We start from the raw sequence: 25,303 nt of genomic DNA on the forward strand, positions 1-25,303 counted from the left end.
CCTGTATTGCACCTGTCACCCGGCTTGCCCCATGTAATCCATATCCCCCAAGTGGGTGCCCGTACACCGCGGGCGCCACCTTCGAGTACAAATCAGGAATGGAGATAGTTGCAGCTGAAAAGAAGGGTGGAGACCCGAAGGGGAGAAAAAGCCCATGAAGGGGCGAGAAAATAAAGAACGGAGACAGACGAGTGGGCAGGAAGCGGGGCAAAACCTTAAGGGGGGGCACCCCTATCGGGGTTAAATACCGAATGGACAGAGACCTGTCCATGGGTAAATGTTGAAAAGGCAAGGGGGGGGGGGGGTTTCGAGAAAGGACGGGAAAGGGGGGGGGGGGGCCCAAGGGGGGAAGTTGCACTAAGTTCTAAGGGTCCAGGAAGCAGGACAGTTCTAGCTGTCATTGAGGCCCAATGGCCCCATTGCCTCCGTACGTAGAATCACCCGGGATTCTCGTCGGGTGAGCTCCTGATCCCTATTTCCTCCCCTCCTCGAATTGTGACATGCAAAAGTCCTGCAAATCTCAGGCATTTTGCTTTACCTTCGTGGGCCTGTCTAACATGATCAATCAGGCGTGGGCACCCCTTCCCAGATTTTATGGATTGAAATGCTCCCCCACTCTCTCTTTGAGGGGCCTGGTGGTTTTGCCCACATAAAAGAATTGACAGGGACAAATTCTTAAGGTTTTGCCCCGCTTCCTGCCCACTCGTCTGTCTCCGTTCTTTATTTTCTCGCCCTTCATGGCTTTTCTCCCCTTCGGGTCTCCACCCTTCTTTCAGCTGCAACTATCTCCATTCCTGATTTGTACTCGAAGGTGGCGCCCGCGGTGTACGGGCACCCACTTGGGGGATATGGATTACATGGGGGCAGCCGGGTGACAGGTGCAATACAGGGATGAGAGTGGACAGATATTGCCACCAATATATTGATGGTAGTGCCACCTTTTCCTGCATATAGAATAGGGAGGAAAGGACGTCACCGGGGGGGATGAAGTTGCCCCGGTGATCGTCCCCCCTTAATGCACGAATTCCTCCCTGTCTGCACTGTCGTGCCGGTGCAACCCCTGTCCTGCCCCTGGGGGGTTGGGCGTGCACCGCTTGGATGCCACACCAATCTCTGGGGATCCTTTGGATTCCCCCCCCACCCCCCCCCTTTCTTGCTGTATAATTACGCTCCCAGCTTACTTTTTCCAGTGAGCATTGGGGGAACGCACTTTATGCCACCCTGGCTCTAACCCCGGTACCCTGGTAGGATTAAACACAAGGGTAGGGGACAAAATAGCCCTGATAGGGCTTTTAGGTTTGGGTGGGTTTTAGGCAGCCCTTTTGTTTTCGGGGGTCCCCCCCTGATTTTTTGTGTCCTTCTCTCCATGTGCCTCCCAAACTGCATGTTGATTTTAGAATGGGAATTGAGGTGGTCTTGTTCCTTTTTAATCTATAGTATTTAATAAAGGTAAACAAAGAGGGTTCTTATGTCAGCAGGCATCAAAAGAATCATGGGGTATAGGTGCAATCATAGGAATGTGTATAGATGGGATGGACTTTACCCTTTTATAATGGATCACTTTTCTCAATATCACATGGTTTAAAGCTTTATTTTAAGTTAATAATGTGTTAGCACAGTTTTTAACACGCCAATGTTCCTTGGCAAATGTTTATTGCAGTGTGCACAATGGTGTTTACGTAACGCAGTCCTGTTGTATTCGCCGTATTAAGGCGATCCTCCCCCTGCACAACCATTGGTCAAAGTAGAAGAGTTTCCCCTGTCACTCACAGGACACACATGACACGTCACATGACACGGCCCCTCCCCTCTAGCCCAGTCACTATCGCATCACAGTTCCGCGGACTAATGGCGAACGCGGTGGGCGGGGCCTCTTGTCTACATCACAGAGGTCCGAACGCGCCGCCATTGCCCAAGGACACACGCACGTGAGCAAGCGCCACACCGGCGTGAAACGGCTGTTGTGCCGTCCTCTCATCCCCTGGTCACACCCCCGAATCCGTCTTGGACACAGGTCAGATTGTTCCGCTTCATGCACGTTGTGAACACGTATACAATGTCAATGTCTGCTGGTGATAACTTTGGATAATAAATGTGATTTAATATTAAACTCCTCCCCACCTATGCCTTAAACTCCTCCCCCACCTATTCCTAACACTAACTCCCTCCCCACCTATCCCTAACACTAACTTCCTCCCCAACCTATGCCTAACATTAACTTTCTTCCATATCTATTTTGCTGTCTGTTACCCCCGTCTGTCATCGCTGTCCTCTGTCTCCACACCATTAACTAATTCCAGTGCCAGCTACTGCCACTAACTGGAGTGCGACCACATAGCCATACTCCGTAGCAAATAACTGCCGTTCCCGCCATTAAACAGGCTACACAGCCGCACTTCATAACAAGTCAGCATTGCTACTGCCGCTAATTGTGAAAGCCAGAGTTATGCTATACTATAGCGGGATTTAGGCGCCCAAATTACCTTCCTGGTGCCGCCATTGCTGCAAATTCCATAGTGGCCTATGGCAGCGCCCAAATCAGGTGCGATCTGCACCCAAACTGATCTGTAGGTGGACACCTTCAGAGGTCTTGTGGAGCTGTGCATTCAAAAATAGCTCCACAAAAAAAAACATGGCGCAGGGCGATGCTTGAAATGACAACTTGTTACTGATGTTATTTAACATTTTAGGACATTTCTAAACGTTTAAATAACATTGGTAACAAGATGTCATTACCAACATCTGCATACATTACCTGGTCCTGTCTCCACTTCTGGTTAGTTTGCAAGAGTTCTGCAGCCAGCCAATCACCATGCAGCTTCAGTCCCTCATGGTAATTGGCTGGCTGCAGGACTCTGCATAGGTAAGGCAGGAGGGAGACACTTGGGTAGGGTCAGGGGTGCAGCTAAGGTTTTTGTGGCCCCAAGCGGACTGTAAGAAGTGGCCCTATCCTGCCGCGGCGAAAAATGGGCGTGGCTATCCCGCATAAGTGGGCGTGGCCATGACATGTGGGTGGAGCTGGAGGGCGGATTGGGCGGGGCTGTTTGCGGGGAAAATGGATGTGGGGGTGATTGAGGCGCGCGCAGCGCCGAAAGATGGATTTGGCCATGACATTGTATGGGCGGAGCTTAACCGTAGCACAGCAAATATAGCCAACTATGACCATTAAATAATAAATGCAGCAACAGTTACCCCAGACACCAGAAAATAAAAACGCAATTTGTGCAACATTTCAGCAGAAAACAAACGCAATTTGTGCAACATTTCAACAGAAACAAACAGAATTTGGGCCACATTTCAGCAGAAATCAAACGCAATTTGTGCAACATTTCAACAGAAAACAAACAGAATTTGGGCCACATTTCAGCAGAAATCAAACGCAATTTGGGCACATTTTCAGCAGAAATCAAACGAAATTAGGGCACATTTGCAGCAGAAATCAAACGCAATTTGGGCACATTTTCAGCAGAAATCAAACGCAATTTGGGCCACATTTCAGCAGAAATCAAACGCAATTTGGGCACATTTTCAGCAGAAATCAAACGCAATTATGGCACATTTTCAGCAGAAATCAAACGCAATTATGGCACATTTTCAGCAGAAATCAAACGCAATTAGGGCCACATTTCAGCAGAAATCAAACGCAGTTTGGGCACATTTTCAGCAGAAATCAAACGCAATTTGGGCCACATTTCAGCAGAAATCAAACGCAATTTGGGCCACATTTTCAGCAGAAATCGAACGCAATTTGGGCACATTTTCAGCAGAAATCAAATGCAATTATGGCACATTTTCAGCAGAAATCAAACGCAATTATGGCACATTTTCAGCAGAAATCAAACGCAATTAGGGCCACATTTCAGCAGAAATCAAACGCAGTTTGGGCACATTTTCAGCAGAAATCAAACGCAATTTGGGCACATTTTCAGCAGAAATCAAACGCAATTTGGGCCACATTTCAGCAGAAATCAAACGCAATTTGGGCACATTTTCAGCAGAAATCAAACGCAATTATGGCACATTTTCAGCAGAAATCAAACGCAATCAGGGCCACATTTCAGCAGAAATCAAACGCAATTTGGGCACATTTTCAGCAGAAATCAAACGCAATTAGGGCACATTTTCTGCAGAAATCAAATGCAATTAGGGCACAGTTCAGCAGAAATCAAATGCAATTAGGGCACAGTTCAGCAGAAATCAAACGCAATTAGGGCCACATTTTCAGCAGATATCAAACGCAATTAGAGCACATTTTCAGCAGAAATCAAACACAATTAGGGCACAGTTCAGCAGAAATCAAACATAATTATTAGGGCACAGTTCAGCAGAAATCAAAAACAATTAGGGCACAGTTCAGCAGAAATCAAACACTATTAGGGCACAGTTCAGCAGAAATCAAACACAATTTGGGCACAGTTCAGCAGAAATCAAACGCAATTAGGGCACATTTTCAGAGCTGCAAAAAGAAAAGAATGTACTCACCTGGCACTGGCAGAAGTCTTCTCTCCCCGTCTCCTCTCCTGGCCGGCTCCTCAGGCGCGCAGTTCCCACGGAGCTCCGTTCCTCCTATCTCTCGCGCTGATTGAATCAGGGCTACGGGAAGATGGCCACCCGAAGAGCAGGGCTTCGGCGGTGGCCATCTTCCCGTAGCCCTGCCCTACTCTGCTCTGCCAGCCCCGCGGGGCTGCGGGAAAACAGTGACGTCACGCCGACGTCACTGAGCCGCCGAGGCCCCTACGATCTTGAGGCCCCAAGCGACCGCTTGGTTCGCTTTATGCCTCGCGGCACCCCTGGGGTAGTGAGCCGCTTTTCCATCATCAGGCGCCTGTAGGCACGTGCCTACATAGCCTTATGGTAAATCCAGTCCTGACTCCTCCCCCAATGCCTAACCCTAATCACTCTACCTCCAATGCCCAACACTAATCACTCCATCCCAATGCCTTACCTAAACTACCTCACTGGCGAACGGAGGGGCCTATTCCGGGTGTCTGGAACACCCCTCCCTGCACTGAGCTGTGTATTCAGCCAGGGAAGCCCGCATAATATAAACAGCCTCATTCTCCCTCCCTTCTTACTTCTGGTGCCTCCCTCCAGCTAATAGAATGAGAGAGGCAGCCAAGCTTCCCCACAAGAAGATGCAGCCTGCAGTGAGAGAATGTTGATTCTGGAGTCCCGGACTCTCCACAGCACAGAAGTGTCAGACATGATGCAATTAGAGTACAGGCAAGCTGGTAAATATGCACAGCATGATGCAGAGCTTACCTGGAGGGTCCATGGGCAAAAATCTGTCTGGTCTCTCCTCATTGTTATAATGACTGCGTGTGTGGATAAGGTGTTAAAGAAGTTGAAAAGTTTTTGACAGTCCCGAGACTCCAGGAGGGCTGTTTTCTGACCTGTGTGAGAGACTGGCAGGGACAGGAGTCCTATTACAGGCAAGTAGCCTCTGTCTGATGTGGGACTGCAATACAGATAAGTTCTCTGCTCCATCTCAGGCTATTCTCAATTTCTTCACTCCTCTCTCTGGGCTAGTGCATGCCAAAATCACAATAGCAATCGCTAGCAATTTGTGAGTGTGATTTTGTGAAGCGATTTTCAGAGCGATTTTTGAATGAATCGCTCAAAATCATGTTACATGCAGTATACCTGCGATTTTGAAAAAATCACAACGCTGCTGTGGGAACACCTACATAGGGTAACATTAGACAAGCGCTTTTCAAATCACTGTTGATTTGAAAAACGCTCACAAGCCCTCTTGGTGTGCAGCAGCCTCCTTCATTCACCTTTGTTTCCCTCTTCCCCTAGAGCTGACTGTGTGTTCTTGTCTTACAGGAAAGCTAAATAAAAGTGCAATCCTGGTGAGGCAAATTATTATTATTTAGTATTTATATAGCGCCGCCATCTTCCGCAGATGCATATATCCCTGCATCATATGGGTATCGCTTGTGGTATGTGACACTATGTAGCATATTCCACTGAATTGTCCAAACTAAGTCTATCTCCCGTTCCTCTCTTGGGGAGTTGTTCCAGCGCTGTACCCCGTTCACATTTGCTGCTACCAGAAGCCCTCAGAAACACTTGTGACCTTGAGTACTTCCAAAGATAGGCAGCTCCGTAATTCGCCAGCGCACTTTTGTGCATGGGCAGTATGGAGCCACCTGTATTCGGAAGCACTCGGGACATACGTGCTTCTGGACCTTTCAGGAATCCCCCCCTTAAAAATCCTGCGTTTGCCCCTGTACCTACCCCTAACCGCTACAGGCAGCAATAGTAGAAGCTGCGATTGGGGACAAGAATTATGACTCCTGATAAACTAACTTTCTTACTGCTAATCGTGGCTTTTACTATTGCAGCCTAAGGTGGCGCCATTTCTATTGGCACTCACCCTGCGCCATTTTTACCTGCTTCCTTGTGGAGTATGTACCTCGATGAGTCAGGGCACATTTGTGCACGACGTTGGGCACGTGGATTGAATGGTTCGGGGGATTAGCGAGCATATAAAACCTCTGTACTTTGCCTATCACTGGCTCCCAGGGCTAGCTGGAACATAATATTGATGCGTTGTCATGGAGACTGTACATACTGTCTCCCTGCATGGGCTACTGGAACAAGACAGTTTGTACACAGCCTGATTTTATCCATTTGTAATAACCGGACGCACATTAAACTCTCCCCAATGATTCAAGTCACGACTTCCAGAAGTCAGAGCAGAGCTAAATACAGTACTTCCGAAGTGTCCAGAATATGTTTACCTCACATTGATTTCATTGGTAAACTGAGATTTGTGAGGTTGCAACATGACAGACCACACAGCGTTTCATCTAAGATGTAATATTACTTAAACAGCACAGAGGAGGCGTTTTTATTAAGCGGGGTGAGTTGTGCACACTGAGCAGCCCATTAAATTATCCTACAAGTACGAGCTATAACAATACCTTCTATTATCAGCTCTTTAGGTCAGCGATCCCTGAATCATCACCTAACGGGAGCTGTTGGACGCCATTGTAATAAAGTGCTTCTCAAATGCCAATTGTGTATTAGGAAAACTTTGTACACTCAATAGATTTTTGTTTGTGATTAATTTAATCTGAGTCAGACGTCATTGCTGCAAATATTTCATTGATGCAAATCAACTAAAGCAAAGTAACGGAAATTTAAAAGGCTGTTCTTTTCACAGCGGATTTAGAGCTGCAGGAATAAGAGAAACATTTTAACACAGTGCTTTGGATGAGGCTTCTACAAGCAGGGCTGTTTCTAGGGACAGGCCAACCAGGCAAAGGCCTGAGGAGCAGGAAATGCTATAATAGCTGCCAGATGAATTCTAACAGCTTAAAGAGGAACTCCAGTGAACATTTTACTGTTGGCAGGTGATGTAGCTGCTGCATGGTTTTTGGCAGTTGGAAACAGCTGTAAACAGCTATTTCCCACAAAAGTTCGAACTTTTCTTGTGGGAGGGGTTACCTGTGGGAGCGGTTTCACCACAATATCAGTCATACAGCGCCCCCTGATGGTCTGTTTGTGAGAAGGAATAGATTTCTCATGTAAAAGGGGGTATCAGCTACTGATTGGGATAAAGTTAAATTTTTGGTCGGAGTTTCTCTTTAAATATTGAGCATAACTTTCGTAAACGGGGCTGTTTCTGTATTGCTTGGTGGCCCAGGCTCAACACCCCTACCACCACCTTTCACATGCACACATCTATGTACATCAGTCCTGAAAAAGGGACAAATGAGGGAGAAAGAGGGACAGGGTTCCCAAAGAGGGACTGTTCCTCCCAAAGTGGGACAGTTGTTAGCTATGCAAGTGTGCTGGCTGTCCCAGCTGTCACTTCTCCCTTACTTCCCTTGCCCATGAGAAGTAGCTAGAGGTGCCCATAAGTATTAGGTAGCCAGAAGTACCCTCCATATAAAGTAGTTAGTGGTGGCCCCAACTGAAGGGAGATCTGGTCAATGGAGTGTTGAGAGCTGGGTGAGTAACCTCTCATGTACATTCAGCTAAGGACTCCTGCATAGGGAGGGAGGAACAAGGGTAGGGCAGTGAGCCGCCTTTCCATCATCAGACGCCTGTAGACACGTGCCTACATTGCCTTATGGTAAATCCAGTCCTGGCGCTAACAGCGGCAGTGAAGCATACTTTGTGACGCAAAGGTTGCATAATGTGTGGCGAGACTCTTTCGTTCTGTTGCGTTGCTGTTTTTACAGGGAATGCATCTCCCACTGAAGCTAACCTTAAAGGAGTTATCAGGCAAAAAAATAAAAAATGAGCTTTACTCACCTGGGGCTTTCTCCAGCCCCTTGCAGCCGACTGTCCCACGCTGATCCCTCTGCTCTCCGCCGCCGTCCCGGGCTCCCCACACGGTGCAGAGGCCGACCACGGGGTCGGTCTTACTGCGCCTGCGTGAAGCGCCACTGTCAATCATGGCCACGTTGTCCGCAGAACTACTACTGCAGTACGTCGCGGACAACGTGGCCATGATTGACAGCGGCGCTTCACCCAGGCGCAGTAAGGACAACCTCGAGGTCGGCCTCTGCGCCATGCGGGGAGCCCAGGACGGCGGCGGAGAGCGTAGTGGTCAGCGCGGGACAGTCGGCTGCAAGGGGCTGGAGAAAGCCCCAGGTGAGTAAAGCTCATTTTTTATTTTTTGCCTGATAACTCCTTTAAAGGGGAACTGAAGATAAAGGTATACGGAGGCTGCCATATTTATTTCCTTTTAAGCAATACCAGTTGCCTGGCAGCCCTGCTGATCCTCTGCCTCTAATACTATTAGCCATAGCCCCTGAACAAGCATGCAGCAGATCAGGTGTTTCAGACTTTAAAGTCAGATCTGACAAGACTAGCTGCATGCTTGTTTCTGGTGTTATTCAGATACTACTGCAGAGAAATAGACCAGCAGGGCTGCCAGGCAACTGGTATTGCTTAAAAGGAAATAAATATGGCAGCCTCCGTATATATACCTTTATCTTCAGTTCCCCTTTAATACTGCAACGGATGTACAACATTGCCCATTTTGCCCCAGACACCTGTCTATGGCATTTGTGATACAGATCTGCTTTACATTTCCCATTTCCCTGTCAGTAGCTTGCGGCAGAAGCCGATTTTCGTATCCTGTGTTATTCTTATTCTTGATGATCGAGCGCAGAAGCGATGAATGGCGGTGCAGGGCGAGCCTGACGTCCGTTTCATTCTTAATGATGTGTCTGTTTCCAGCGATGTGTGAATGAACGCATCCTCTTCTTTCCATCTAAGGCTGATGCGGGGATCCAGGGGCCGCACTAGCGAGAGGAGGAGAGGGGTGACGAGGCCAGGAACAGTGTCCTTGTGACTCAGACTCACCCCCGCACCCACACACAGGATGGGGGTGTTTGCGGAAGCAGCGGGGGGGGGCAGAACATGCGGGGGATGCTGAACGCAGTGGACATGTTTGGAGACAGCAAGGTTGTCATGGCAACAGGAGGATGCTAAAACAGGAGCAACAATGTATCAATCCCGACATTCTACCAAATAAAGCTGGATGAGGCCGTGGCGTACAGCGCATCACCGCAGGCTATATATACATTATGCGGCGGTGACGGGGAAATGGACAGCTCACGTTTCCGGCTTATAAATAATATATCTATTTTATAGTCAGAGCAGAACAGGCAGAACTCCTGCAGGGGCCACAAGGGACTGGCACAGGTCCCATTGTCCTAGTTATACTTTAAGACCCAAGTTCAGGCAAACTTTCCTATAGGCCATCAACAGAACATTGTTTTATGCATGAAAACCAAGTGTGGTTTCAGCAGCCTGCAGTGGCTGGATCAGGGCCGCCATCAGAAATTTTGGGGCCCCTCATACATCAGGCCTGGGCCCCTCCTCCCTGGGCCTACCCACTGGTTGCTGTGCCCGCCCACTAGCCCCAGTATAGGTAGCCAGGTACAGGTGGTGCCCCTCAGGAAAGGTAGCCAAGTATAGGTGGTGCCCCAGTATAGGTAGCAGCCAGGTATAGGTGGTGCCCCAGTATAGGTAGCCAGGTATAGGTGGTGCCCCTCAGGAAAGGTAGCCAAGTATAGGTGGTGCCCCAGTATAGGTAGCAGCCAGGTATAGGTGGTGCCCCAGTATAGGTAGCCAGGTATAGGTGGTGCTCCAGTATAGGTAGCTAGGTATAGGTGGTTCCAGCCCCAGTATAGGTAGCCAGGTACAGATGGTGACCCACAGGAAAGGTAGCCAAGTATAGGTGGTGCCCCAGTATAGGACGCAGCCAGGTATAGGTGGTGCCCCAGTATAGGTAGCAGCCAGGTATAGGTGGTGCCCCAGTATAGAAAGTCTGCTGTAGCGGGCTCACTCATCTGCTCCCCAAATTCAAGCGCTGATGTCACTCTTCTCTGTCACCAGCACATTTTGGGGGGGTCCCAGGGCCCCTCACTACAGTGTCAGTTGTCCCCCCCTGATGGCTGCCCTGGGCTGGATAGTGTACTGGTTAAGGGCTCTGTCTCTGACACAGGCGACCGGGGTTCAAATCTCGGCTCTACCTTTTCAGTAAGTCATCACCTATTCAGTAAGGAATCATTGGGCAAGACTCCCTAACACTGCTACTGCCTATAGAGCGCACCCTAGGGGCTGCAGCTCTGGTGCTTTGAGTCCGCCAGGAGAAAAGTGCGATATAAATGTTCTGTGTCTGGTTGCACCCAACCTCACATTACATCCCAGACAGTCTGAAGCTATGATAGGCTACTATTCAGCAGGGAGGCGTGGCTTCAGCTGCCTCCCTGGTTACACCCACATCCCATCCCAGTCAGTTTGAATCTATGATAGGCTACCATTCAGCAGGGGGGGTGGCTTCAGCTGCCTGCCTGGTTACACCCACATCCCATAATCCCAGCCAGTCTGAAGCTATGATAGGCTGTCATTCAGCAGGGAGGAGTGGCTTCAGCTGCCAGCCTGTTTACCCCCACATTCCATCCCAGCCAGTCTGAAGCTCTTATAGGATGTCATTCAGCAGGGAGGCGTGGCTTCAGCTGCCTGCCTGGTTACACCCACATCCAGGGCATGAATTGGTACTTTCCAGTGCCCTAGGCCTGCTGTCATCAACCCCCCCCCCCCCACACACACACACACACACACACACCACAACCACCACAAAATATTCTGTCCAACACTGAATGGGCTAATTTCAGCTGTGCTGCTCTGCCCCCCATTCAGCACAGCAGCCGATAGTGTTCTGGGCATGCATACTTGAGAAATGATGCTGATGTATGACCGGTACTTGTCAAGAATGCATAACACTGTACCGGCCTCGGTTGCTGTGCACATCTGGGCAGTGGGAAATTACAGGGAGCGCGAGTGGCCAGAGCATGCGCTGCTTCTTTGTCCTCTGTGCGACTGGCTGCAGTCGGAGCCACAAACAGGGCAGTGCAATGGAGAGAAGCCCATCCAAAACAGAGGACAGGTAAGTAGCAAACATCCTGTCAAGACCCACTTTGGATGTTCTGTTGTAATTAGAGTGGACCTGAACTCAGAATTTCCTGTCTGCTCTAAAAGATGGGCAACAGCATAATAACCTTTAAAGAAAAACATTTCTTTGTTACAGCTGATACAAATCCTGCACTAAACCTGCAGTGTGTCTACTTCCTGCTTTCATGGAAGCAGACATATTGTTAACATCCTGTGCTTTCAAATGAGCTTAGATGTTGTGGCAGTCAGGTGACACAGTGTAGAGATCAAATTACAACTTGTGATTAGACACAGAGGAGGGGGAATTAGACAGGCTCTCTAAATACATATATAGGGTACATTTCTCTGTTTTCCTTCTGTCCTGTGCAAGAGTTCAGCTCCACTTTAAAGCATCTGTATGACATTTATTTATATTTGCTGAAAAATCTATGCATCTCTTTTTTAATGCTAAATGTACATATGGTGGTGTGCTCTAACATATTGACAGTATACAGGAACAAAGTCTGAAGAAGGTTTATTAGCAGAAAGCGTACTCTTTCTTTTAAAACAATAAATACAGTAGTATCATCCTGATTCAAAACTCTCTGCTTTCTCTGATGGCTAAGAAGGTACAATGCTCTACTGCTACAGGAAAGCAGAAGGATGCCAAACCATACACACTAGCATAGAGGTAGTAACAGCTCAAGTGACAGTTTAGCAATGAAAGGGAAGCAAACAGCATTTTTATTCTGGCAGTTCTCATAGATAGTAGGAGCTGGAGGACAGAAAATGAGTCAGGAAAGAGTTAACTGAAGCAGGGAAGAGATCACTGCTAGCTAGGAAAAAAAAAATAGAAAGTCATAAATAAAGCTGTAAAAGAGGTGAAGAGACTAGCAGAGCTCACTGATTTTGTGAATGCCTGCATCAAAACTCAGCGGAACTTAGTTCTATCTGCTTTGTAATGTAAATCCCTGGTATTTTTCACATCGACTTGTACTGTATGTCCATCTGTATGTCCATCATACAGAAGAATGGATCATCAGGTGACAGCAGATGAGATGCTGATTTTCATAACACATCAGAAAGTGAGAGAGAGAGAAGCAGGGATGGGGAACTCTGGAATTCAGCTATTAGGACCAGAAGAGATTATTTACTTTGACATATGACCTCTTCTCTCTCCAAGTCCTGCCGCCCTTCTTATATTATCTGATTTTATCACCCTAGGCCATGGCCTTTCTGTGTGAGTTCTGAGTTCTGCTGTGGTGCCCATGGCATGAGCCATGTCTGCACCTCTAGTTACTAGTTGGCGTAGCTAAGGAGCTGTGGGCCCCGGTGCAAGTTTCACATGGGGCCCCCCAAGCACTCTATACATAACAATTGATACGGCGCACCAAAACCTGCCAATGGCAACTACAGAGTCAGAGATGCAAGAAGAGGATGGGGAACTGTTTGCTCGTGATCACTACTATTCAAAGTATCTATAGAAGTGATTATTATGAGCACAGGAGCAAAAGAGAGCTAATACTGTATTTGAGGGAGGGCCCTTCGGGGCCCCTCTGGCCCAAGGGCCCCGATGCGGTCGCTACCTCTGCAACCCCTATTGCTACGCCCCTGTAGTTACACCTCTGCTTGTCATTCAATTTCATAGGCTTGAACACAGTACTGTTCCTCCGGCCTGTACTTCAGCAGATGTCCCACACAGAGCTGTTAGGAGGTGCGGCTGGCATTGTCACATGACTTCCTTTTTCTTTTCTGTCTTCTTTTTCATTGTATTTATTTGTTTGTAATAATTTGCCCCCTCAGAGCACACGGCCTTCCATAGCAGCTTGTAACAGAGTAGTCATGAGGAGGTATTGTGTGTCGCCGAGCACAAACTCATTATCAGGCGCAGATTTCCTCAGAACATTATTACTTTACAATTATTTATAGAGCCGCATTTTAAGCTGGGAAGAAAGAAAAGATAATTGCAGCGAGTTAATTACAGATCATTATTAGGCAGGGGATAAGGGTGACAATGGCATTCCATCCTGACTGACTGTAATTCCCTATTACCATGTCACATCAGGCTCTGTCTCCAGAAATGGGGCAGCACAGCTTTCCCTGTGGCCTATTATTATTATTATAAACGTTCCACACTATAACCTGTATCTGCAGCTAGAAAACTTCCGTCTCCTCATAATTCCTGTGTGCATGTATTCTTAAAGTGCACCCATACCTCCCAACATTCAGAGCTAACAAACAGGGACACCTTTACAGAGGAACTTTAACTAAGCAGTACGTGTAAAAAGGAGTACTGTGCACCCGTAACATAAACAGTTCCCAAAAAGATTTATTCCGTTCCTTTAGACATACATAAACAGCCTTGACATACTTCAAAGAGAGGTGCCAAACCTGTGTGTGCCGACGTTGTGGTGGTGTGGAGGGGAGAGGTGACCAGGGGAAAATCCGGACGGCACTACAGCCGTTTCTCGCCGCTTGGGCGCTTGCTCACATGCGTGTCCGTATGGGGATGACGCCGGGGAGCTTCCTGTATAGGACCTACAGTCCCCGCCTCCGGCGCCACCCCATTGGTTTGGAGTTGTGACGGGGAAAGGTCGGGGGTGAAGGGGCGGGATTCCGTCGTTATGCGGAAAAGAAAAGAAAGTGAATCAGTGTTATACATCTAAATAGCGCTATGCAGTGCATATAGAAGGGGCAGAACGCCCCGATCGTGACGTGAACAGTGTTTGCAACTCCTATTGGATAAATTTAACATCATACACATCATAGCAAACATAGTTTGTCATAACCTATTCAATTTGTCAAAAAATAAAAAGTAAAAATAGAAAAGGCATATCGCCGTGCTTCTGTGCAATTAAACATCTATATACACCATTAGCCTATGTGTATGTCATAAAGCTCACCTGTTTCATCCCTGCATTGTAGAAAATTATCACTTTATTTCATGCAATAAAACCCTTAAAGGGAACCCCCGAACCTAAAGAAAAAACCCTCATTAAAAACCTGGAAGAGCTGGGCGGAACTCTGGAGACCATATACTTTGTGGGTTATATTTAACCCCATCTCTAACGTACCCCCATGAACAAAGAAGGAGGAGGGGAAGGACAAACACATAATTACATTTATGGGGATATTTCTAAAAGAAAAAAGGTGAACTCATGCACCCCATTATTGTGGGGACGTCCTCTGTCCCTGCAAACTTTAGAAGTTAGTCGAGTAAAAAGGGGGGGGAGGAAGAGAGCGGGAGTGGGAAGAGAAGAAGAGGAAAGGAAGGGAGGGGTATTGTCCCCCGTCATTCCATGGGGCACCACCTTGCAAACCCATCCCACCTGTTGTACATAGGGGGAGGACTTTATTGGTCCTTGGTATAGGGGGGTGCGTTGTGTACCCTACATCTTCTAGCTTGCCCAGGAGTGGATAGGTTCACCCCCATAGTCGGATGTTCGCATGGTGCAGCCCACGGGACTCCAGTTACAAGACAATAAATTGGCAACTCTTTTCCCATTTTGGTGGGCCCTATTGGGTCCCTACATGTCCACCTATTGGGGACCTTTTTGAGGTTATATTTTCATTATTGCCCGTTTTTGTACTGCCCGTGCGGACATCCGAACAAAACTTGCTAGGCACCGTGCCCCTGCCCGCACCTCGCGGAGGACTGTCCAGCCATCACCTCCAATATGTTACCCCAAAAAAGGGGGGAAAAAGAACAGAAGAATAGAGTTTCCCGGGAGATTGGTTCACCAAAAGGGGGGGGGGGAGAGAGTCAGGGTATTCCACCAAGAGAAAAAGAGAAAGAAGAAGGGGGCACCAGGTGTATTAGGGTTCAAGAAAACACGCCAACTCCAATCTATCATTCAGGCCCAAAGGTCCCATAGCTTCTGAGCGCAGGATGACCCTTGACTCACGTCTGGTCAATTCGCGATCGCGGTCACCCCCTCGTCCTGACGGGGCAACATGTAGGAGGCCCGCAAATTTTAAACATCTTGCCCTCCCACCATGTGCTTCCCTTACATGCTCAATCAGTCTAGGGCTACCTTTGCCCGACTTGATTGAGCTGAAATGTTCCCCCACCCTCTCTTTAAGAGGGCGAGTAGTCTTCCCAACATAATAAAAAAGGCAGGGGCAAAACACCACGTAAGAAACAAACTTCGTCTGGCATGTAATAAAGGCTCTCACCTCCCACTGCAAGCCCCCCAAACGGTAATTGGTACCTTCCCACATGTTGGCACAAAAATCGCAGTGACCACACTTGTGGTTACCTTTAGGGCGATTGCTCGATAGCCAATTCCGAATGGGGGGTGAGCGATATTCGCTTTGAATTAGGGTGTCCCCTAAAGTGGGAGCCCTTCTAAATACAACCCTGGGAGGGCTTGGGAACACCTTCTGGAGGGTTGGATCTCTCACTACTACCCCCCAATTTTTCTTTATGAAAATGTGGAAAGCCTTTATAGCAGGATACCCCACGGGGAGGGCGTGGGGGCAGTCCGGAGGTACCTGGACAGAACTAACAAGGATGAGGGATACAAGGAATTTCTCTGTGATTGTCTAAATTTCATTTTGACACACAATGCCTTCATGTTCGATGGAAGATGGTACCACCAGAGGTCGGGAACAGCCATGGGAACCTCTGTGGCATGTACCTATGCGGGTCTTTTTTTGGGGGCCTGGGAGGAGGACTATGTCCACAATCCCAGGAATCCGTTCAGGAAGAACATTTAAATTTGGGCCAGATATGTGGACGATGTGCTGGTCGTGTGGCAGGGGGGCCGGGAGGTTTTCAGCGCCTTTATGAGTTACCTCGATGATAATCAGGTGAATATGCGCTTTACGTCAGAGGTAAGCGAGCAATCCATCAGTTTCTTGGATCTGAGGATCAGGCCCGATGGGGCCAAGCTGGCCTGTGAGGGGTACAGAAAGGATACTGCTGTGAACTCCCTCCTACACAGACATAGCTTCCACCCTAAGCATGTCAAAACCTCCCTGCCGTACGGCCAGTACCTCCGTCTAAGACGAAATAACTCTAACATGGAGACCTTTGAGATACAAGCACGAGAACTGACCGCAAGACTTGAGGCTAGAAAGTATGACAGGAGTTGCCTGGAACAAGCCCAGGATAGGGCGAGAAAGATGGATAGGAACTCCCTACTTCTAAGAGGTTCAGAGGATCGAAGGGATAATGGGAAAAACAATCTGACCCTCACCTTCGACTTCACCCCAATGTCAGCTAAGTTGACTGAGATCATAAAGAAAAATTGGGGGGCAGCAGTGAGAGATCCAACCCTCCAGAAGGTGTTCCCAAGCCCTCCCAGGGTTGTATTTAGAAGGGCTCCCACTTTAGGGGACACCCTAATTCGAAGCGAATATCGCTCACCCCCCATTCGGAATTGGCTATCGAGCAATCGCCCTAAAGGTAACCACAAGTGTGGTCACTGCGATTTTTGTGCCAACATGTGGGAAGGTACCAATTACCGTTTGGGGGGCTTGCAGTGGGAGGTGAGAGCCTTTATTACATGCCAGACGAAGTTTGTTTCTTACGTGGTGTTTTGCCCCTGCCTTTTTTATTATGTTGGGAAGACTACTCGCCCCCTTAAAGAGAGGGTGGGGGAACATTTCACCTCAATCAAGTCGGGCAAAGGTAGCCCTAGACTGATTGAGCATGTAAGGGAAGCACATGGTGGGAGGGCAAGATGTTTAAAATTTGCGGGCCTCCTACATGTTGCCCCGTCAGGACGAGGGGGTGACCGCGATCGAGAATTGACCAGACGTGAGTCAAGGGTCATCCTGCGCTCAGAAGCTATGGGACCTTTGGGCCTGAATGATAGATTGGAGTTGGCGTGTTTTCTTGAACCCTAATACACCTGGTGCCCCCTTCTTCTTTCTCTTTTTCTCTTGGTGGAATACCCTGACTCTCTCCTCCCCCCCCCTTTTGGTGAACCAATCTCCCGGGAAACTCTATTCTTCTGTTCTTTTCCCCCCCTTTTTTGGGGTAACATCTTGGAGGTGATGGCTGGACAGTCCTCCGCGAGGTGCGGGCAGGGGCACGGTGCCTAGCAAGTTTTGTTCGGATGTCCGCACGGGCAGTACAAAAACGGGCAATAATGAAAATATAACCTCAAAAAGGTCCCCAATAGGTGGACATGTAGGGACCCAATAGGGCCCACCAAAATGGGAAAAGAGTTGCCAATTTATTGTCTTGTAACTGGAGTCCCGTGGGCTGCACCATGCGAACATCCGACTATGGGGGTGAACCTATCCACTCCTGGGCAAGCTAGAAGATGTAGGGTACACAACGCACCCCCCTATACCAAGGACCAATAAAGTCCTCCCCCTATGTACAACAGGTGGGATGGGTTTGCAAGGTGGTGCCCCATGGAATGACGGGGGACAATACCCCTCCCTTCCTTTCCTCTTCTTCTCTTCCCACTCCCGCTCTCTTCCTCCCCCCCCTTTTTACTCGACTAACTTCTAAAGTTTGCAGGGACAGAGGACGTCCCCACAATAATGGGGTGCGTGAGTTCACCTTTTTTCTTTTAGAAATATCCCCATAAATGTAATTATGTGTTTGTCCTTCCCCTCCTCCTCCTTTGTTCATGGGGGTACGTTAGAGATGGGGTTAAATATAACCCACAAAGTATATGGTCTCCAGAGTTCCGCCCAGCTCTTCCAGGTTTTTAATGAGGGTTTTTTCTTTAGGTTCGGGGGTTCCCTTTAAGGGTTTTATTGCATGAAATAAAGTGATAATTTTCTACAATGCAGGGATGAAACAGGTGAGCTTTATGACATACACATAGGCTAATGGTGTATATAGATGTTTAATTGCACAGAAGCACGGCGATATGCCTTTTCTATTTTTACTTTTTATTTTTTGACAAATTGAATAGGTTATGACAAACTATGTTTGCTATGATGTGTATGATGTTAAATTTATCCAATAGGAGTTGCAAACACTGTTCACGTCACGATCGGGGCGTTCTGCCCCTTCTATATGCACTGCATAGCGCTATTTAGATGTATAACACTGATTCACTTTCTTTTCTTTTCCGCATAACGACGGAATCCCGCCCCTTCACCCCCGACCTTTCCCCGTCACAACTCCAAACCAATGGGGTGGCGCCGGAGGCGGGGACTGTAGGTCCTATACAGGAAGCTCCCCGGCGTCATCCCCATACGGACACGCATGTGAGCAAGCGCCCAAGCGGCGAGAAACGGCTGTAGTGCCGTCCGGATTTTCCCCTGGTCACCTCTCCCCTCCACACCACCACAACGTCGGCACACACAGGTTTGGCACCTCTCTTTGAAGTATGTCAAGGCTGTTTATGTATGTCTAAAGGAACGGAATAAATCTTTTTGGGAACTGTTTATGTTACGGGTGCACAGTACTCCTTTTTACACGTACTGCATATGTCCTGGTGCTCTGCACAAAACTACTTGCTGCACAGTACATAACGTTTCCTGTTGGTCCTACTGAAGTTTGTCTGAAACAATACTAAAAGGTGTGGTGATTACAAGTTTTATGGAAGGCAAAGCACCCTTCGAAAACAAGACTTTAACAAATCCCCAGTTGAAGCATATGAGTGCCAGATCTTAAACTCTTTCCTACATTGTACCAGAACTTTAACTAAGGACTGGACTTCATCCCACTAAGTGGCCTGGTGCACACCAAAAACCGCTAGCAGATCCACAAAATGCTAGCAGATTTTGAAAGTTTTTTTTTTTTTCTGTAACGCTTCACCTAGCATTTTGCGGTTTTGGCAAGCATTTTTGGTGTAGTAGATTTCATATATTGTTACAGTAGAGCTGTTACTGAACAGCTTCTGTAACAAAAACGCCTGGCAAAGCGCTCTGAACTGCCGTTTTTCAGAGCGGCTTGCGTTTTTCCTATACTTAACATTGAGGCAGAAACGCATCCACAATCAAAAAAATGCCTCACCCCGGGAGTATGCGTTTCTGCAAAACGCCTCCCGCTCTGGTGTGAACCACCCCATTGAGATACATTAACCAAGCGTATCCGCAGCCGCAAGCGGCTGCAAAAACGCCAAAAAACCCGCTCGGATACCTCCTTTCCCATGAGAAATCTTTACCTTTTATTTTTTTCGAATAGATCATTAGGAGGGGTCTGTATGGCTGATATTGTGATCAAACTCCTCCCACAGTGTGAAGTCACTCATGACCAAGGTCCTTGCAGTTTGCTGTCTGAACCTCTTTGCAATGTGGGAGTGATCGTCGCCCACCAACAGAAAGGGGGGGGGGGGACATCACTTGTGTGCTGAGTTGTGTAGCCCTGCAGCTTGGCCTTAAAGCTGCATTGGCCTATTTTGTAAAAAATGGCCTGGTCACTAGGGGGGTTTAAGACAGCGGTCCTCAAGAGGTTAAAGAATACCAGAGCCCAAATCAGTATGAGAAAAAAGGAGCACTCTGCATATGCGTATTGATGTTACTCTGACATCATACGCATGCGCAGAGCACTCCCAACCACGGTTGCACGCTGTAAGACGCGCACATCCAGGCCAGCGCAGGCACAGTGATGCCCAACCACCGACCGACCAGGAAGGAGGATTTAGGAGGATCGGAGGGGCAAAATGGAGAACCGGGGGAGCGGTGAGCATCAGGACAGCTCACCCTACATGCCTGCTCCCCCGTTTCTCATATTGATTTGGGTTCTGGTATCCTTTAAGGACCAACTGGCAGCAAGTGCAGTGCAGACATGGGGATGTGCCCTTGCCCATAGGTGCCCGTTGTCTCTGTGCAGCTCCACCAGGTCCGACGTCTGCTTTAATTATTTACCAAATGAATCTATCGCTCAAGATAACGTGAAGACGTGAGAACACAGTTTGCGAGGGTGTCAGGCACTGGAAAGCCTGTTAGCAGATCTTCAGTTACATGAAAGGAGGGTTTAGCCATTTTCAGCAGTATTTATATGGTAGAGCAATATCCTGTTGATCTTTACAATGGGATTATTGGTAAAATTAATATTCTAGGCGCTTATTGTATGCAGAGAAACAGCAAAGTACAGAATGGCCTCTATTCACAAAACTTCTCATCACCTAATTGATAAATATAACCTTTCAGCACATTCACAAGCAAAATAATCAAAGTAAGTTGTTCCTGATTAACTTCATTTCAATATTACTTTTCTTACCTTATTAATATTATATTTTTGCTATTTGGAAGCCTAAAAAAGTAACATAGATAAGATGAAAACAGAGGAAAGCAGGTTCACAAAAAGCTTTGAGAATCATGCCCAATGTGTCTGTGCTCCTCCCACAATGTGTCTAAAGCATGAAGGATAAGGAAAATGGCACCACCTGCTGGTGAATGTAGTGTACTACTTGCTGCTGTTTAAATGCATTCAAGGACATCTGAAGTGAGAGGAATATCTTGGCTGATGGGTATTTATTTTCTTTTAAACACCAGAAGTTGTTTCCAATAAATGTTCAGTCCAGCATTTCCAGTATCCCTGGCAGTTTGTCCTCAGCGACTTCTGGCTCCATTCTCCTGTCTTTGTGTCTCTTCATTGTCCTCCCATCCCCTATACACCTTCACTTCTCATTCTTCTTCTACTGTGTGCCCCCTTACTGTCCTCCACAGCCACCCTGTATGTGACCCCGCAGCTGTCCACATCACCCTTCCACTCACCTCCTGTATCCCCCAGCTGTCAATTTGCCTTCTCCTGTGTGCTCCCAGCTCTTCCCCTAATCTATCAATTTCCCTTGTCCTGTGTGCTCCCATCTGTTCCCCTAACCTCCCTATTCACCTTCTCCTGTGTGCCCCCAGCTGTTCCTCTAATCTCCCCATTCACTTTGTCCTGTGTGCTCCCAGCTGTTCTCCTAATCTCCCCATTCACCTTCTCCTGCGTGTCCCCAGCTGTTCCTCTACTCTTCCCATTCACCTTCTCCTGTGAGCCCCCAGCTGTTCTCCTAATCTCCCCATTCACGTTCTCCTGTGTGCTCCCAGCTGTTCCCCTAACTTCCCTATTCACCTTCTCCTGTGTGTCCCCAGCTGTTCTCCTAATCTCCCCATTCACCTTCTCCTGTGTGTCCCCAACTGTTCCTCTAATCTCCCCATTCACCTTCTCCTGTGTGTCCCCAACTGTTCCTCTAATCTTCCCATTCACCATCTCCTGTGTATCCCCAGCTGTTCCTCTACTCTTCCCATTCACCTTCTCCTGTGTGCCCCCAGCTGTTCTCCTAATCTCCCCATTCACGTTCTCCTGTGTGCTCCCAGCTGTTCCCCTAACTTCCCTATTCACCTTCTCCTGTGTGTCCCCAGCTGTTCTCCTAATCTCCCCATTCACCTTCTCCTGTGTGTCCCCAACTGTTCCTCTAATCTCCCCATTCACCTTCTCCTGTGTGTCCCCAGCTGTTCCTCTAATCTCCCCATTCACCTTGTCCTGTGTGTCCCCAACTGTTCATCTAATCTCCCCATTCACCTTCTCCTGTGTGTCCCCATCTGTTCCTCTAATCTCCCCATTCACCTTGTCCTGTGTGTCCCCAGTTTTTCTCCTAATCTCACCATTCACCTTCTCCTGTGAGCCCCCAGCTGTTCTCCTAATCTCCCCATTCACCTTCTCCTGTGCACCCCCAGCTGTTCTCCTAATCTCCCCATTCACCTCCTGTGTGCCCCCAGATGTTCCTCTAATCCCACCATTCACCTTCTCCTGTGAGCCCCCAGCTGTTCCCGTAACCTCCATATTCACCTTCTCCTGTGAGCCCCCAGCTGTTCTCCGAAACTCCCCATTCACCTTCTGCAGAGTCTTGTGCTAATACAGTCTTTGTTAAAGTGCACCTGTAGGAAAAAGAGTGCTCTATTTACATACTAACCTAAGTAGAGGGAAGCCTCTCCATAATCCAGAGATTTCCCCTGTCCCCCTCCATCTTGGTGTTCCAGTTCTGGAACCCCTCGAACCTTTTTGACGAGGGCTTGCGTGCTCTCGTCAGTGGACAAGCACAGCTGCACTGACCGGGGGAGGGGGGCGGTTGATGGAGGGTTAGGAGTAGGAGTCAGGTAGGAAGTTTGAGAGGGGGTTAGGGTAAGGCGTCAGGAGGGAGGGTTCTGTGTGAGATTAGGTATAGGTTTAGCTATATTCAAATATCAATCTTTAATACCAATATTTTACACTTATACACAATATAAAATATCAGTATTAAAGGGAAGGTCCAAGCAAAATAAAAAAATGAGTTTCACTTACCTGGGGCTTCTCCCAGCCCCATGCAGCCATCCTGTGCCCTCGTAGTCACTCACTGCTGCTCCAGTCCCCCGCTGGCAGCTTGCCGACCTCGGAGGTCGGCGGGACGCATTGCGTACATTTTTACGCATTCCCGCTAGTGCAGGAACATTAAGACATACATTTTTACGCGTTACTGGTGCAACGTGTACAAATTTACGCATGGCACCACTAAACACGTAAAATGTATGTGTTAATGTTCTTGCACTAGCGGGAATGCGTAAAAATGTACGCAATGCGGCCTGCCGACCTCCAAGGTCGGCAAGCTGCCTGCGGGGGACTGGAGCAGCAGTGAGTGACTACGAGGGCACAGGATGGCTGCATGGGGCTGGTAGAAGCAGAACTAGCTGGTGGCGGGGGACTGGAGCAGCAGTGAGTGACTACGAGGGCACAGAATGGCTGCATGGGGCTGGTAGAAGCAGAACTAGCTGCCAGCGGGGGACTGGAGCAGCAGTGAGTGACTATGAGAGCACAGGATGGCTGCATGGTGCTGGTAGAAGCAGAACTAGCTGGTGGCGGGGACTGGAGCAGCAGTGAGTGACTACGAGAGCACAGGATGGCTGCATGGGGCTGGCAGAAGCAGAACTAGCTGGCGGTGGGGGACTGGAGCAGCAGTGAGTGACTACGAGAGCACAGGATGGCTGCATGGGGCTGGTAGAAGCAGAACTAGCTGGTGGCGGGGGACTGGAGCAGCAGTGAGTGACTACGAGGGCACAGGATGACTGCATGGGGCTGGTAGAAGCAGAACTAGCTGCCAGCGGGGGACTGGAGCAGCAGTGAGTGACTACGAGAGCACAGGATGGCTGCATGGGGCTGGCAGAAGCAGAACTAGCTGGCGGTGGGGGACTGGAGCAGCAGTGAGTGACTACGAGAGCACAGGATGGCTGCATGGGGCTGGTAGAAGCAGAACTAGCTGGCGGTGGGGGACTGGAGCAGCAGTGAGTGACTACGAGAGCACAGGATGGCTGCATGGGGCTGGTAGAAGCCCCAGGTAAGTGAAACTCATTTTTTTTTTTGCCTGAACCTTCCCTTTAAATGCTGATATTTTCCTATAAGGATTACTGGGCGCCCAAATTTCCATGCCCCTTTTTTTGATGTACGCCTGTATCGGTGGTCTTGACTCTCAAGGAGGGCATGGGAAGCCTCTGGAGGTGAGTATGTAACTTTCTCTCCTTTTAAAGTCACAGGTTTACTTTTAAAAAAAATCCTCTCAGTCTTCGTCCTCAACAGCAAGCAAAACTTTTATTACAAATGGAAAAAAATATTTTATATAATTTGAGGAGATGTGATGATATAAGATGTGGGCAGGAGGAACAGCCGTGGGTGCAGATTTGAACTTCTCTTGAACAAACTGATAATAACGGCAATCATTCAGCGGGAACAATATGAACAGAACTGAACGGTGAGGCAGAACTTCAAGAGAACACAAAAGTACAGCTAAAAAGTAACAACTGAGAAGTCCGCCAAGTTTTTTCTGTCCCTGACTTTTCATCCTTGCAGGTAGGTTCCTCTCTGTTCACAAAGGGCAGGTGGGTAAAATAATTGTGTTCAGTAAAATACCTCCTGCGGTATTTTACACTTTTTTTTCCCAAATTCACTAAAGTTTTCCCCCATGAAGCAGAAGTTTGGTAATTAACCGAACAAACATGCCTCAATTCAGTAATCCCTGCTCGGTAAGTGTTACTTACCAGCCTTCTAGCAGGGCAGCAGGCAGGCAGGGAGCTGTGTGTGTGACTCTGAGGTTTTCCGTTCTGTGTACAGTCATCCCCTTAGATGTGCCGCAGCCACCAGGGGGAGCTCTTCTGTGTGCTACAATACAAATATGCACATCTAAATGGATGCAGGGATGGCATTTGAAAAATCTCTTTCTTGACATTTCTTGAAGCAATTACCACACAAGTTGGTCATTTACCTCACTAGTCAGTAATGTTTATGTTCTGTGCGGTGATGGGTTTATTGAATTGGAATGTGGGAAAGTGATAGGATACGGTAATGCTTTGCGAATAGAGCCCTATGGAACAGTACAGGCTACTAAACTTTTCTCTACAATAATAAGTCCCATATTTTTTTGCAAAACCTTTTTCCTGTAGCGATGGGCTAGTCGCGAGCGTATTGCTGAATGAAATACAGAGCGATGCACTTGCAATGACTTTCTATGGGCTGCAGAAGATTCTGCAATCTTTCTCCTTTTGTTTGCACCTTTGTTTTTGCATCTGCTTTATGTTAAAAAAAAAAAAAAAAAGATTGCCTGCATCTACTTTCTGCATGCCGCATGTGTGTATAATAAGTTGGTTTTTTTTTTTACTGCCAATTTAAAAATCATAAAAAAATGCAATTTCAAAATGAGAAATCGTGAGCCGAAAATGCAATTGCAGTAAGACGACCCCCCCAGTAGTGGTGCATTGTGGGTAACCATAAATGTTCACTTATAGCTGAATTATTTACTTCGGTTTTAAGAAGGCAAATTACACCAAGCTTTGCTTTTTTTTAGTAGGAGGTCTTTTTGGTCCCTTTTATCCCCCTATACATTCCTAGTGGTTTGGGTCACCCTGAGCTGCTTGGTTACTCTGTTGTACTGGTCCAAGCCCTATCTCATACAGCCGTATCAATCCCTGCCATGTACTGATGAGGGCCAAAAGCCCTAAACAGGCTGTCTACAGTGGGGTTGATGTG

This window comes from Hyperolius riggenbachi, chromosome 1 (genome assembly GCF_040937935.1).
Source record: "Hyperolius riggenbachi isolate aHypRig1 chromosome 1, aHypRig1.pri, whole genome shotgun sequence".
Classification (NCBI taxonomy): Eukaryota; Metazoa; Chordata; class Amphibia; order Anura; family Hyperoliidae; genus Hyperolius; species Hyperolius riggenbachi.